This window comes from Salmo trutta, chromosome 36 (genome assembly GCF_901001165.1).
Source record: "Salmo trutta chromosome 36, fSalTru1.1, whole genome shotgun sequence".
NCBI lineage: Eukaryota > Metazoa > Chordata > Actinopteri > Salmoniformes > Salmonidae > Salmo > Salmo trutta.
This window is the reverse complement of record NC_042992.1, coordinates 33,496,925-33,508,997: the sequence shown is the minus strand read 5'-3', so window position 1 is coordinate 33,508,997 and position 12,073 is coordinate 33,496,925. Positions and strand designations below refer to the sequence as shown.

The window sequence follows — 12,073 nt, the reverse complement described above, 5'->3', positions numbered from 1 at the left end:
TCCAACAGAAGTAGTTGATTCGGGCCACGTTATTTGAAAATATTCAAATACACATAAAATAAGTATTTAAATAACAAATACTCAAATACCCATGTATTTGAACCCAGTTCTGGTCCTTATGGATGATCGATTTATTTGATTCATAGCTCATCTCTCTCTTTCATACGGCAGGGGGATTGGCTGGACAGGTTTGCCGGACAGACATACATTCACCAGAAGGCATTGGCTATGCTCCAATTATTTAAAACGTCTCTCTTTCCTCATCATCTTCCTTCATGAACTCAGGTCTTAAAGTGCATGAAAGCAATATGGTGGATGAAGCCGGTCCATTACCTTCACCAATCATTGGTCCTGAAGTAAAGCCGACAAGTAAAGGTAGTCATTAAATGTATTGGGAAATGGCCATTGATTTTCCCCCAGTACCTTCGGCCTATAGAGATGAATGCCTTCCCAAGGCCAGTAACGATGAGTGTGGGATGGCCCGGTAGAGCCTTGGGAAATCAGGCCGTAATTAAAGAGTCCAAGGCCCCTCCAGCTGATGTAACCAAGGCGAAGAGCTACCTCGTTACTGGGTGGCGATGTCATTATGGGTCTGTAGCCGCCAAACAGCAATCCTTGTTAGTTAGTAGATACCTTGCCAGTGGATACTGACCTCGGTTGGGGAACAGAGGTAGAGGACGAACGGACATCGGTTTGGTGAACACTGACCTCAGTAACTAGCTTGTTAGCGATTAGCTACCATGTGTGAACTGTGCCCTTGTTGGTGAATGTTAGTTGGACAGAGCCATTTACTGAGTAATGGCTGTGCTACCAAGCTGAGACATTGATGCTTGGCGAATGCTGAGGGAAAGACCCTGCTAACTGCACCACTTTCGCCCAATCACGATTCGGCTTCTGTTGTCACTGAGTATTAATGGAATCAGAGGTCAGCGAATAGCTGTTTTATGTATGATTCCCTAATAAAGCTTGACATTTTTCTATACCCACAAAAGGTAACTATGACAACTGTTCAAATCTAAATGTGGTTTCTTTACTCTACCACTCAGTGTGGTTGATTTATTCCACTCTACAGCACCCAACACACAGGTAAACTAAGCAAAATCAGGATATTTTCCACAAAGATCTGACAGTTGCAGATAAGCAACCTTTCGAACGGTAACCAACCACGCAACAAGGCACTGACTGAACAGCAACCATCCCAAACAAAGACTTCAAGAAGACCTTTGCACTTGACAGTGATTGGGATCCTATAGCATTGATCATTTGTAATAGTGAACAAACAACATTGGCCTGAATAACAAGGTCAATCACCCTTAGGCTTGGGCTTTAATGCTCAAGGGCGAGCACTGACCAAGACCCATGACACTAGCTTTATGATGCTTGAACTAACAAGAGCCTTTGAGAGGAATGTTAACAGAAATGTGAAAGAATCCAAAAGCCCTGTGCTGGATTCAATTGGTTTTGGCAGAGAACTCGAGATAACATCCTGAAAGGGGATCCATTCACTGTGAGTATTTTGCTTCACTGCAGGTGTCCTTGACAAAGCTCAAAATACGAATATCCTAGTTTATTGTCAGCTGCTATAGGCAAAACCATTTAAATGTGAGGAATGACTCATTTGAATACACATTTACACCCCTTACTGACTCAGTCTTTTCAAAACCATCTCTTAAAGGCCCAGTGCAGTCAAAAATGTGATTTCCCTGTGCTTTATATAGTGCCTTCAGAAAGTATTCACACCCTATTTTTCCACATTAAAATGGATTTATCATTTTTTTTGTCAATGATCTACACCAAATACTCTGTAATGTCAAAGTGGAAGAACAATTCTAACATTTGTAAATCATTTATGAAAAATAAAACACTAATATATCTTGATTAGATAACTATTTAAACCCCTAAGTCAATACATGATAGAATCACCTTTGGCAGCGATTACAGCTGTGAGTCTTTCTGGGTAAGTCTAAGATCTTTCTGCACCTGGATTGTGCAACATTTGCCCATTATTCATTTCAAAATTATTCAAGATCTGACAAATCGGTTGTTGATCATTGCTAGACAACCATTTTTAGGTCTTGCCATAGTTTTATTAACAGATTTAAGTTAACTCTAACTCGCCCACTCAGAAATATTCACTGTCTTCTTGGTAAGCAACTCCAGTGTAGATCTATGTGTTAGGTTATTGTCCTGCTGAAAGGTGAATTCATCTCCCAGTGTCTGGTGGAAAGCAGACTGAACTAGGTTTTCCTCCACGATTTTGCCTGTGCTTAGTTTCATTCAGTGTATTTTTTGTCCTGAAAAATTACAAACATACCCATAACATGATGCAGCCACCCCTATGCTTGAAAATATGGAGAGAGGTACTCAGTAATGTGTTGTATTTGTCCCAAGCATAACGTATAAGGCCACAAGGCGAGACGCAGATGCAGACACGAGAGGCAGATGGTTTGAGTCTTTGATATTTATTGTATCCAAAAGGAGTAGGCAAGAGAATGGTTGTGGACAGGCAAAAGGTCAAAACCAGTTCAGAGTCCAGGAGGTACAGTGTGGCAGGCAGGCTCAAGGTCAGTGCAGGCAGAATGGTCAGGCAGGAAGGTACAGAGTCCAGAAAACAGGCAAGGGTCAAAACCGGGAGGACTAGTAAAAGAGAATAGAAAAGGCAAGCGCACGGGAAAAACACGCTGGTTGACTTGGAACATACCAGACGAACTGGCATAGAGAGACAGGAAACACAGTGTTATATACACCAGGGATAACAAGCAACACCTGGAGGGGGTGGAGACAATAACAAGGACAGGTGAAACTGATCAGGGTGTGATAACGCGTTGAATGCAGGACAAAAAGTGAATCGCTTTGCCACATTTTCTGCAGTATTACTTTAGTGCATTGTTGCAAAAAGGATGCATGTTTTGAAATATTTTATTTTGTACAGGCTTCCTTCTTTTCACACTGTCAATTAGGTTAGTATTGTGGAGTGAGTACAATGTTGTTGATCCATCCTTAGATTTCTCCTATCACAGCCACTAAACTCTGTAACTGTTTTAAACTCACCATGTTCACCATAGTGAAATCCCTGAGCGTTTTCCTTCCTTTCCGGCAACTGAGTTAGGAAGGAAGCCTGTATCTTTGTAGTGACTGGGTGTATTGATAAACCATCCAAAGTGTAATTAAAAAATTCACCATGCTCAAAGGGATATTCAATGTCTGCTTTTTTATTTGTACCCATCTATCTATAGGTGCCCTTCTTTGTGAGGCATTGGAAAACAATTTTTGTTTTTAACATTTAATCAATTTTAAATTCAGGCTGTAACACAAAATGTGGAAGAAGTCAAGGGGTGTAAATAGGTACACCCCATCTAGTACTAGGTCAGACCGGCCTTTTCCTCAAGAACAGCCTGAATTCTTTAGGGCATTCTACAAGATGTCGGTACATTCATGCTGCGAACAGCCCGTTCCATCTCGTCTGAAAGATGTTCTATTGGGTTGAGGTCTGGGGATTGACCAGGCCTCTCAAGTAAACTGAACTTACTGTCATGTTCCAGGCAATGTTTTTCCACTCCTCAATTGTCCAGTGTTGGTGACAACATGCCCACTGGAACTGCTTCTTCTTGTTTTTAGCAGATAGGAGTGAAACCCGGTGTTGTCGTCTACTGCAATAGCCCATTCGTTAAAAGGATCATCGAGTTGTGTGTTCCGAGATGCAGTTCTGCACACCACTGTTGTACTGTGCCGTTATTTGTCTGTTTGTGGCCCACCTGTTAGCTTGCACGATTCTTGCCATTGTCCTTGACCTCTCTCATCAACGAGCTATTTTCACCTACAGGGCTGCCGCCGACTGGATGTTTTTTGTTTGTCGCACCATTCTCGGTAAACTCTAGATAGACACGGTTGTGCGTGAGAAGCCCAGGAGGGCGGCCATTTCTGAGGTACTGGATCCTGGTGCGCCTGGCAACGACAATTATACCCCTCTCAAAGTCACTTAGGTCACTCGTTTTGCCCATTCTAACACTCAATCAAACAGTAACTGAATGCCTCGATGTCTGTCTGCCTGCTTTATATATAACCACGGCCACGTGACTCACTGTCTGTAGTGAGTCACGTTTTCGTGAACGGGGTGGTATATCAAAAAACTGTCCAGTGAGTGTATATTTCCACACTATGAGGTAGGAACAATACTGTGAAATTGTAAAAATGATAATGCCCTTTTAGTGTAAGAGCTGTTTGAAAAGAATGCCTGTTTTGGTGGGATGAAGTTGGCCTGCCTTGTGACATGATAAATTAGTTGATAGAACAATAAGAAAGAGTTCCAAACCTCTCTGCCAATAACAGCTAGTTTTCCGTTTTACCCTCCCCACTCAGCCCACTCCCAGATAATCCCAGAAAAATTATTGCTTGAGAAATTGATCTTTGCTAAGAAGAATGTTTTCATTTAAAATAAAAAATGCAATCACAGTAAGGTACTTAATTGTTACCTAGAAATGATTTGATAGAGATAAAAACCGCTGCATTGAGCTTTTAAGCTTTTTGTTGCTAGCCCATTCTGAAGAAAATGCCAAAGGATGATCTTTGATGCGTAAATTATTATACTGAACAAAAATATAAAGGCAACGTATAAAGTGTTGGCCCCATGTTTCATGAGCTGAAATAAAAGATCCCAGAAATGTTTCATATGCACAAAAAGCTTATCTCTCTCAAATTATGTACACACATTTTTTTTACATCCCTGTTTTTGAGCATTTCTCCTTTGCCAAGATAATCCATCCACCTAAAAGGTGTGGCATATCAAAAAAACTGCATGATCATATCACAGGTGCACCTTGTGCTGGTGACAATAAAAGGCCACTCGAAAATGTGCAGGAGTATTCCTGTCTGTAACAAAGCCCTTTTGTGGGGAAAAACTCTGATTGGGTGGGCCTGGCTTCAAAGTGGGAGAAATTGTTGAATGTAGCGTTCATATTGTTGTTCTATGTACAGTTGAAGTCGGAAGTTTACATACACTTAGGATGGAGACATTAAAACTCGTTTTTCAACTATTCCACAAATTTCTTGTTAACAAACTATAGTTTTGGCAAGTCGGTTAGGACATTACTTTGTGCATGACAAGTAATTTTTCCAACAATTATTAGTTTTTTTCCAACAATTGTTTATTTCATTGTATCACAATTCCAGTGGGTCAGAAGTTTACATACACTAAGTTGACTGTGCCTTTAAACAGCTTGGAAAATTCCAGAAAATGATGTCATGGCTTTAGAAGCTTCTGATAGGCTAATTGACATCATTTGAGTCAATTGGAGGTGTACCTGTGGATGTATTCCAAGGCCTACCTTCAAACTCAGTGCCTCTTGCTTGACATCATGGGAAAATCAAAAGAAATCAGCCAAGACATCAGAAAAGAAATTGTAGACCTCCACAAGTCTGGTTCATGCTTGGGAGCAATTTTCAAACGCCTGAAGGTACCATGTTCATCTGTACAAACAATAGTATGCAAGTATAAACACCATGGGACCACGCTGCCGTCATACCGCTCAGGAAGGAGACGCGTTCTGTCTCCTAAAGATGAACATACTTTGGTGCAAAAAGTGCAAATCAATCCCAGAACAACAGCAAAGGACCTTGTGAAGATGCTGGAGGAAACAGGTACAAAAGTATCTATAGCCACAGTAAAACGAGTCCTATATCGACATAACCTGAAAGGCCGCTCAGCAAGGAAGAAGCCACTGCTCCAAAACCACCATAAAAAAGCCAGACTACAGTTTGCAACTACACATGGGGACAAAGATCGTACTTTTTGGAGAAATGTCCTCTGGTCTGATGAAACAAAAAAAGAACCGTTTGGCCATAATGACCATCGTTATGTTTGGAGGAAAAAGGGTGAGGCTTGCAAGCCAAACACCACCATCCCAACCGTGAAGGACCGGGCATCATGTTGTGGGGGTGCTTTGCTGCAGGAGGGACTGGTGCACTTCACAAAATAGATGGCATCATGAGGCTGGAAAATTATGTGGATATATTGAAGCAACATCTCAAGACATCAGTCAGGAAGTTAAAGCTTGGTTGCAAATTGGTCTTCCAAATGGACAATGACCCCAAGCATACTTCCAAAGTTGTGGTAAAATGGCTTAAGGACAAAGTCAAGGTATCGGATTGGCCATCACAAAGCCCTGACCTCAATTCTATAGAAAATTTGTGGGCAAAACTGAAAAAGTGCGTGCAAGCAAGGAGGCCTACAAACCTGACTCAGTTACACCAGCTCTGTCAGGAGGAATGGGCCAAAATTCACCCAACTTATTGTGGGAAGCTTGTGGAAGGCTACCCAAAACGTTTGACCCAAGTTAAACAAGGCAATGCTACTAAATACTAATTGAGCGTATGTAAACTTCTGACCCACTGGGAATGTGATGAAAGAAATAAAAGCTGAAATAAATCACTCTACTATTATTCTGACATTTCACATTCTTAAAATAAAAGTGGTGATCCTAACTGACCTAAGACAGGGAATTTTTACTAGGCTTAAATGTCAGGAATTGTGAAACTGAGTTTAAATGTATTTGGCTCCGACGTAAACTGTACATGAAAAAGGTAGTTTCACCTCACTATCTAACAGAGCTCAAGAAGATTTCAAAATTCCAAAAGGTGTCAAAGATGAACTGCAATAGAAGAGGACACCATGGGAATGCTAGCACCTGCGTTCTTTGTCCCCACTCTCTCGATTTGACTGCAATGCTGACATTCCAGCACCTAGGAAGGCTCTAGAACTCTATATTTGTAACCTCTGCCACTGGCCGACTGGGACATCCTTTACTGCTGTCATCGACTATGTGACAAATTGCTAACAAAATGGTGCGATCCAATCCACCAATAGCAGGGTGACAAAACCCAGCTGAGGCTGTCCCACGAGGACATGCTTTGACCCAAACGCCTGTCCTGCTCCACTGTCCTCCGCCTTCCACCCAGCCGATAGCGCTTCTTGGTGTGTGTGTGTACGTGTGTGCTCGCACGCCCTGTCTGTCTGCCTGCCTGCGTGTGCGTTTATTTAGTGGCAGTGTGTCTGCAACATGTGCTGACCCCTGTGTGTGCTGCAGAGCCTGGAGAGCCAGCGACGTGCCGCAGTAAAAGCAGCTCCCTACTCCAGTGAGCAGCTTTGACTAAGGGTTTAATACTACACACACTCCAGCTAAAGGTGCTCATCAGCTGAGGTAAGGCCACCACGCATATAATCACTCCAACTAATCTTAACCTACTATCACTTACCATGACTGATATTAGCCATCAGCGCCCTCGCAGAAGTTTCAGTGATGTATCTTTTCTTTCTGGCTGTGAATTTGGACCTCTTTATTTAGCGTGAGACGGTACTTAGAACATGTTGCCAAGGTTGAGAAGAATAGATGAGTTCAGAGAAATTGTTTTTTTTTGTTGTTGAGGAAAACAATTGATGCCCATCCAAATGAGTTCCTAGCAGCACACAATCTGGAATATTTAAAACATTCATGCACACACTTGGCTTATATCCACCTCGTATCAATTTCAAACACAGCTGTTGTATAAGAATGTAAAAACGCAGGTTGCATTGTAGTTCATTCCCAGATTGGCACTGACTTATGGGTGGATGAATCAACATAAATCTCATTGACTTGTATCATTATGAATGAATCAACATAGAGTGGTGTTCCGTGTGACTGACAGAAATCCTCACCAATAAACAAAACAGAATCTGATCGCTAACATGAATCACCGTAACTGAATGACTGTATGTCCAAGCTCGTATAACTGTCATTAAATCAACATAAAGCAATTAGATTTCTGATGATATCCAGAAGCGAAGCTGACCTCAAAAACAAATTCTGTAGCGTCAACTCTATAACGTCAACATCCGAAACGTCAACTCTGCAACCAGAATACAAGGGCAATAGATTGACAATCCATATTCAATTCTTAAGCTATTGTACAAAAAAATAAAATAGGTAACGTCCCACCAAGTGATTTACTGTAAATAGTGGTGATTTTCCTCCATCTAGCTCAAGCAGAATATTAATATGGCTTTCCAATTATCGACACGGCCCTGTGTGTGTTCCCTGGAAAGTGATAGAGGTCTCAGCACTACAATAGAGAGAGCTCTGCAGAACTAGGTGTCAGTGGAGTTGGGATGAAAGAGCACAAAGACAAATGATCTTAATCGTATCATACGCCACCGTTACTTATTGGCGGAAATAGCCTTCTTGGTGCTTCCTTGAAATTCAGTCGGTGTAGATTGACCATCTATCGATAGACCTTGGGGAATTTAATTCTGTGGGCCCATCAATTACTATCCCAGGGTTAATAGTATACTGTACCTGTAAATTGTATAAGCATAGTCCTGCTGCAATGTGGGCTATTTAGCATATTATTTTTAGAGTTGGATGTTACGTACACCCTGTATAAAAACATGCTGCTGTGTTTTCCTATGGTAGCCTAGTGAAGCACTCAATACACATGTATGTAAAGCGTGGGCCATCAATGTAAAGCGTTGGCCATCAATGTAAAGCATAGGCCATCAATGTAAAGCGTAGGCCATCAATGTAAAGCGTAGGCCATCAATGTAAAGCGTGGGCCATCAATGTAAAGCGTAGGCCATCAATGTAAAGCGTAGGCCATCAATGTAAAGTGTAGGCCATCAATGTAAAGTGTAGGCCTTGCTTTGGCACACACAGTACATAAAAAGGCACATACACACAAGGGTTGAGGATCTACATTTCAAACATTTAACAGACACTCATCCAGTGCGACTTACAGTAGTGAGTGGATACATTTTTCCTATACTCGTCCCTTCGTGGCAATTGAACCTACAACCCTGGCATTAAAATCACCATGCTCTACCAACTGAGCCACACAGGATCTACTCAAATTACAATTCAATAATGGAAAAAAGGATGTTTATTTTGCATGACTTGATAAACTGAATAAACTGAAAAGTAGAAGATATTCATTTCAAAAGGTTATACATTTTCTGAATTTGTTTATTCAAATCACTTCCTGATTTGCCTGCCTTCAATTTCGAATTGAGGCCAACCCTGATACACACTCACACAGCTTGAGAGCTTGTACATCAACACACTCCATCAAACACATTAGTAAAAAAAGGAACACACACATATACTCAACAAAAATATAAACGCAACATCCAACAATTGAAAAGATTTTACTGAGTTACAGTTTATATAAGGAAATCAGAATTGAAATATATTTATTAGACCCTAATCTATGGATATCAAATAACTGGGAAAAGGTGCAGCCATGGGTGGGCCTGGGAGGGCAAAGGCCCACCCACCCACTGGGGAGCAAGGGCCAGCCAATAATGGGTTTTTCCCCACAAAAAGGCTTTATTACAGACAGAAGAACTCATCAGCAAAACACCTCCCCCAACGCCTCCACCCCCCCAAACGATCCCGCAGGTGAAGAAGCCGGATGTGGATGTCCTGGGCTGGTGTGTTGTGAGGCCGGTTGGATGTACTGGCAAATTCTCTAAAACAACGTTGGAGGCAGGTTTTTATATTATTATTAAAAAAATGTTTACCCCTTTTTCCCCAAAATTTTGTGATATCCAATTGGTAGTTACAGTCTTGTCCCAACGCTGCAAGTCCCATACGGACTCGGCAGAGGGCAAGAACCATGCGAGCCATGGGTCTCCCGGTTCTGGCAGGGTGCGGACACAGCCCGGGATCAAACCCGGATCTGTAGTGACGCCTCTAGCACTGCGATGCAGTGCCTCAGACCGCTACGCCACTTGGGAGGCCCTGTAGGCAGCTTATGGTAAAGAAATGAACATTAAATTCTCTGGCACAGGGAATGGTGGACATTCCTGCAGTCAGCATAACAATTGAACGCTCCCTGAAAACACAAGACATCTTTTGCATTGTGTTGTGTGACCAAACTGCACATTTTAAGTGGGCTTTTACTGACTGTAGCACAAGGTGCACCTGTGTAATGATCATGCTGTTTAATCATCTTCTTGATATGCCACACCTGTCAGACGGATGGTTTATATTGGCAAAGGGGAAATGCTAACTAATAGGGATGTAAACAAATTTGTGCACATCATTTGTGAGAAATAAGCTTTTTTTGTGCGTATGGAACATTTCTGGGATTGCGTTTATATTTTGGTTCAGTATAATTACATAAGCACATTGTATTGAGGACACAAACATACCAGTATAATTCTCTACAATCATCCACTAAGTATCTCAGGAGCACCATTCATCAACACTACTACCTCACTCACATGTAAATACAGCTTTCTCACACACACACACACACCGACTAAATCATCTACCCTTTAATCGAGAGTATTAACACAAGCTCGCCACTATAATCAAAAATAAGGGAGAGAAGACTTAAAAGAAACTTCCACCCCATAACTATCTTTTGTTATTAGTCCATTGTTGACATCGTCCCAAAATGTTTTGCTTGTCAGCACAAGTTTTCAAGATATACAACTTTCAAAATACAGAAATCATCCCAATATGATGCTGCGTTAAGAAAATGTTTACTTTTGAAATGAATAGCTTCTACTTTTCAGTTGATTGAGTTCATTCAAAATATACAACCTTTCTTCGATTATTGAATTGTAATTCCTGTTTACTTCTTAAATTGACTGCCTTCAGTTTTCCTTTAATAGGAGGCAAGGTGCCTGTAGACACACAATGACGTACTCACACACCAAAAGAGAGGGGAGAGAGAGAGAGAGAGAGAGAGAGGAATACTCACAGAATGAATCAGACGTCACCAGGAGCCGATATCAAAAGATTCCCGGGGATGCAAGCCGGCTTAGTCCTGGCAGGGAGTAGGATACCCCACGGATAACAGGAATGGAGAAAGAGGAGTAAGATCCGAGAGGAGGGGGAGGGAGGGGCGAAGAGAAGGGGGGTCGGGGGGGTGGGGACTGGGTCTCTGGGTTTGAAGTAGGGGTTTGGAAGGATTTTCTATTTCCTTTTCACCAAGCAGTGTTTTCTTCTTGATATGGTGATAAGATATAGTATGGGGGAAACCTATATAGGAGTAATGTCCAACCCCTAGGGATGTCCTTTAATAGGAAAACATTCCCTCAGGGTGGAAAATGAGGAATGTTCTAGGGGAGAGAAAAATATCCAACAGCAGTGGAAAAAGGGATGCAGACAAACGGAAAAGGGAAGTCTCTCACTTTCTGCCCTGACGGAGCAATGAAGAGATGGCAGAATGAAAGAGTGTGTGCTGCTAACAAATATAAGAGCTGGAGAGGAAAAAGACCATTCGGTTTCAATTGGAAAAAAACTACTATTTCTCTCTCCTGCCTTCCCTTTCGGCAAACGGGCAAAGGCCTTCCTTGCTTCAAACAGAACAGCCCTCAAAAAGGATCTCGTTCCGAGATTTAAAAAATAGGGGAAAAAACGAACTAAATTAAAGAGGAAGGCGATAATGACGTGTATCTGTGGCACCTGTTCCCTTCTCGATTTCGGTTCCCTCTCACTCGTCCTCTCTGTATATCTCTCCCACCTGACTGGCAAGATTAAGGCATATAAATTATCTTAATTGGCCCCGATTGTGGCGACAGTCCAATCTTTCAGTCACTAGTTTTTTCCCCCCTCTTGCACTCTCGCCTGAGGAACAGCGAGGAAGGTAGTGCAGAGAATGCCAATGACACTGGTGGGTGTCAGTCTGAAGGTTGGGATCCTACCGTTACCCCACTATCTGACTGAAATGGCCCCCTTATCCTTACCCAGACCCCCACTCTATCCATCCGCCTGCCCAAACTTCCCTACGGATTCTCTCCCGTCTCCTCTATAACCGGGCTTCTGCAAATATCAGTCTGACCCTTAGCCTCACTCTCTCACTTTGATCTTTTTAGATTCTCTACACCTGTTCACCACTTGACTCCCTTTCTTTGTTACACTCTCTTTCTTAACCACATTTTATATATTTTTTAAACTAATTTCTTTGTTTCAGATGTCTTTTGCACTGGGAGGGCCAGAAGAATTTCATGCTGCATCTTTGATTAAGCCAATAATAATTACTCAAAAGCAAAACGATGGAAATATGAGAGAAGAGATGGGCAGATAATAAC

General features: G+C 41.9%; 1 protein-coding gene across 2 annotated transcripts in view; it reads right to left on the bottom strand.

Moving 5' to 3' along the window:
* Positions 1-10,867, bottom strand: part of LOC115175945 (glutamate receptor ionotropic, kainate 5) — a 71,583-nt gene extending 60,716 nt beyond the window's left edge. For both annotated transcript variants that reach the window (XM_029735611.1, XM_029735610.1), the window contains exon 1: positions 10,741-10,867. The gene's annotated coding sequence lies outside the window, so the exon portion shown is untranslated. The remainder of the gene's footprint in view (positions 1-10,740) is intronic.
* Positions 10,868-12,073: the final 1,206 nt, after the last annotated feature.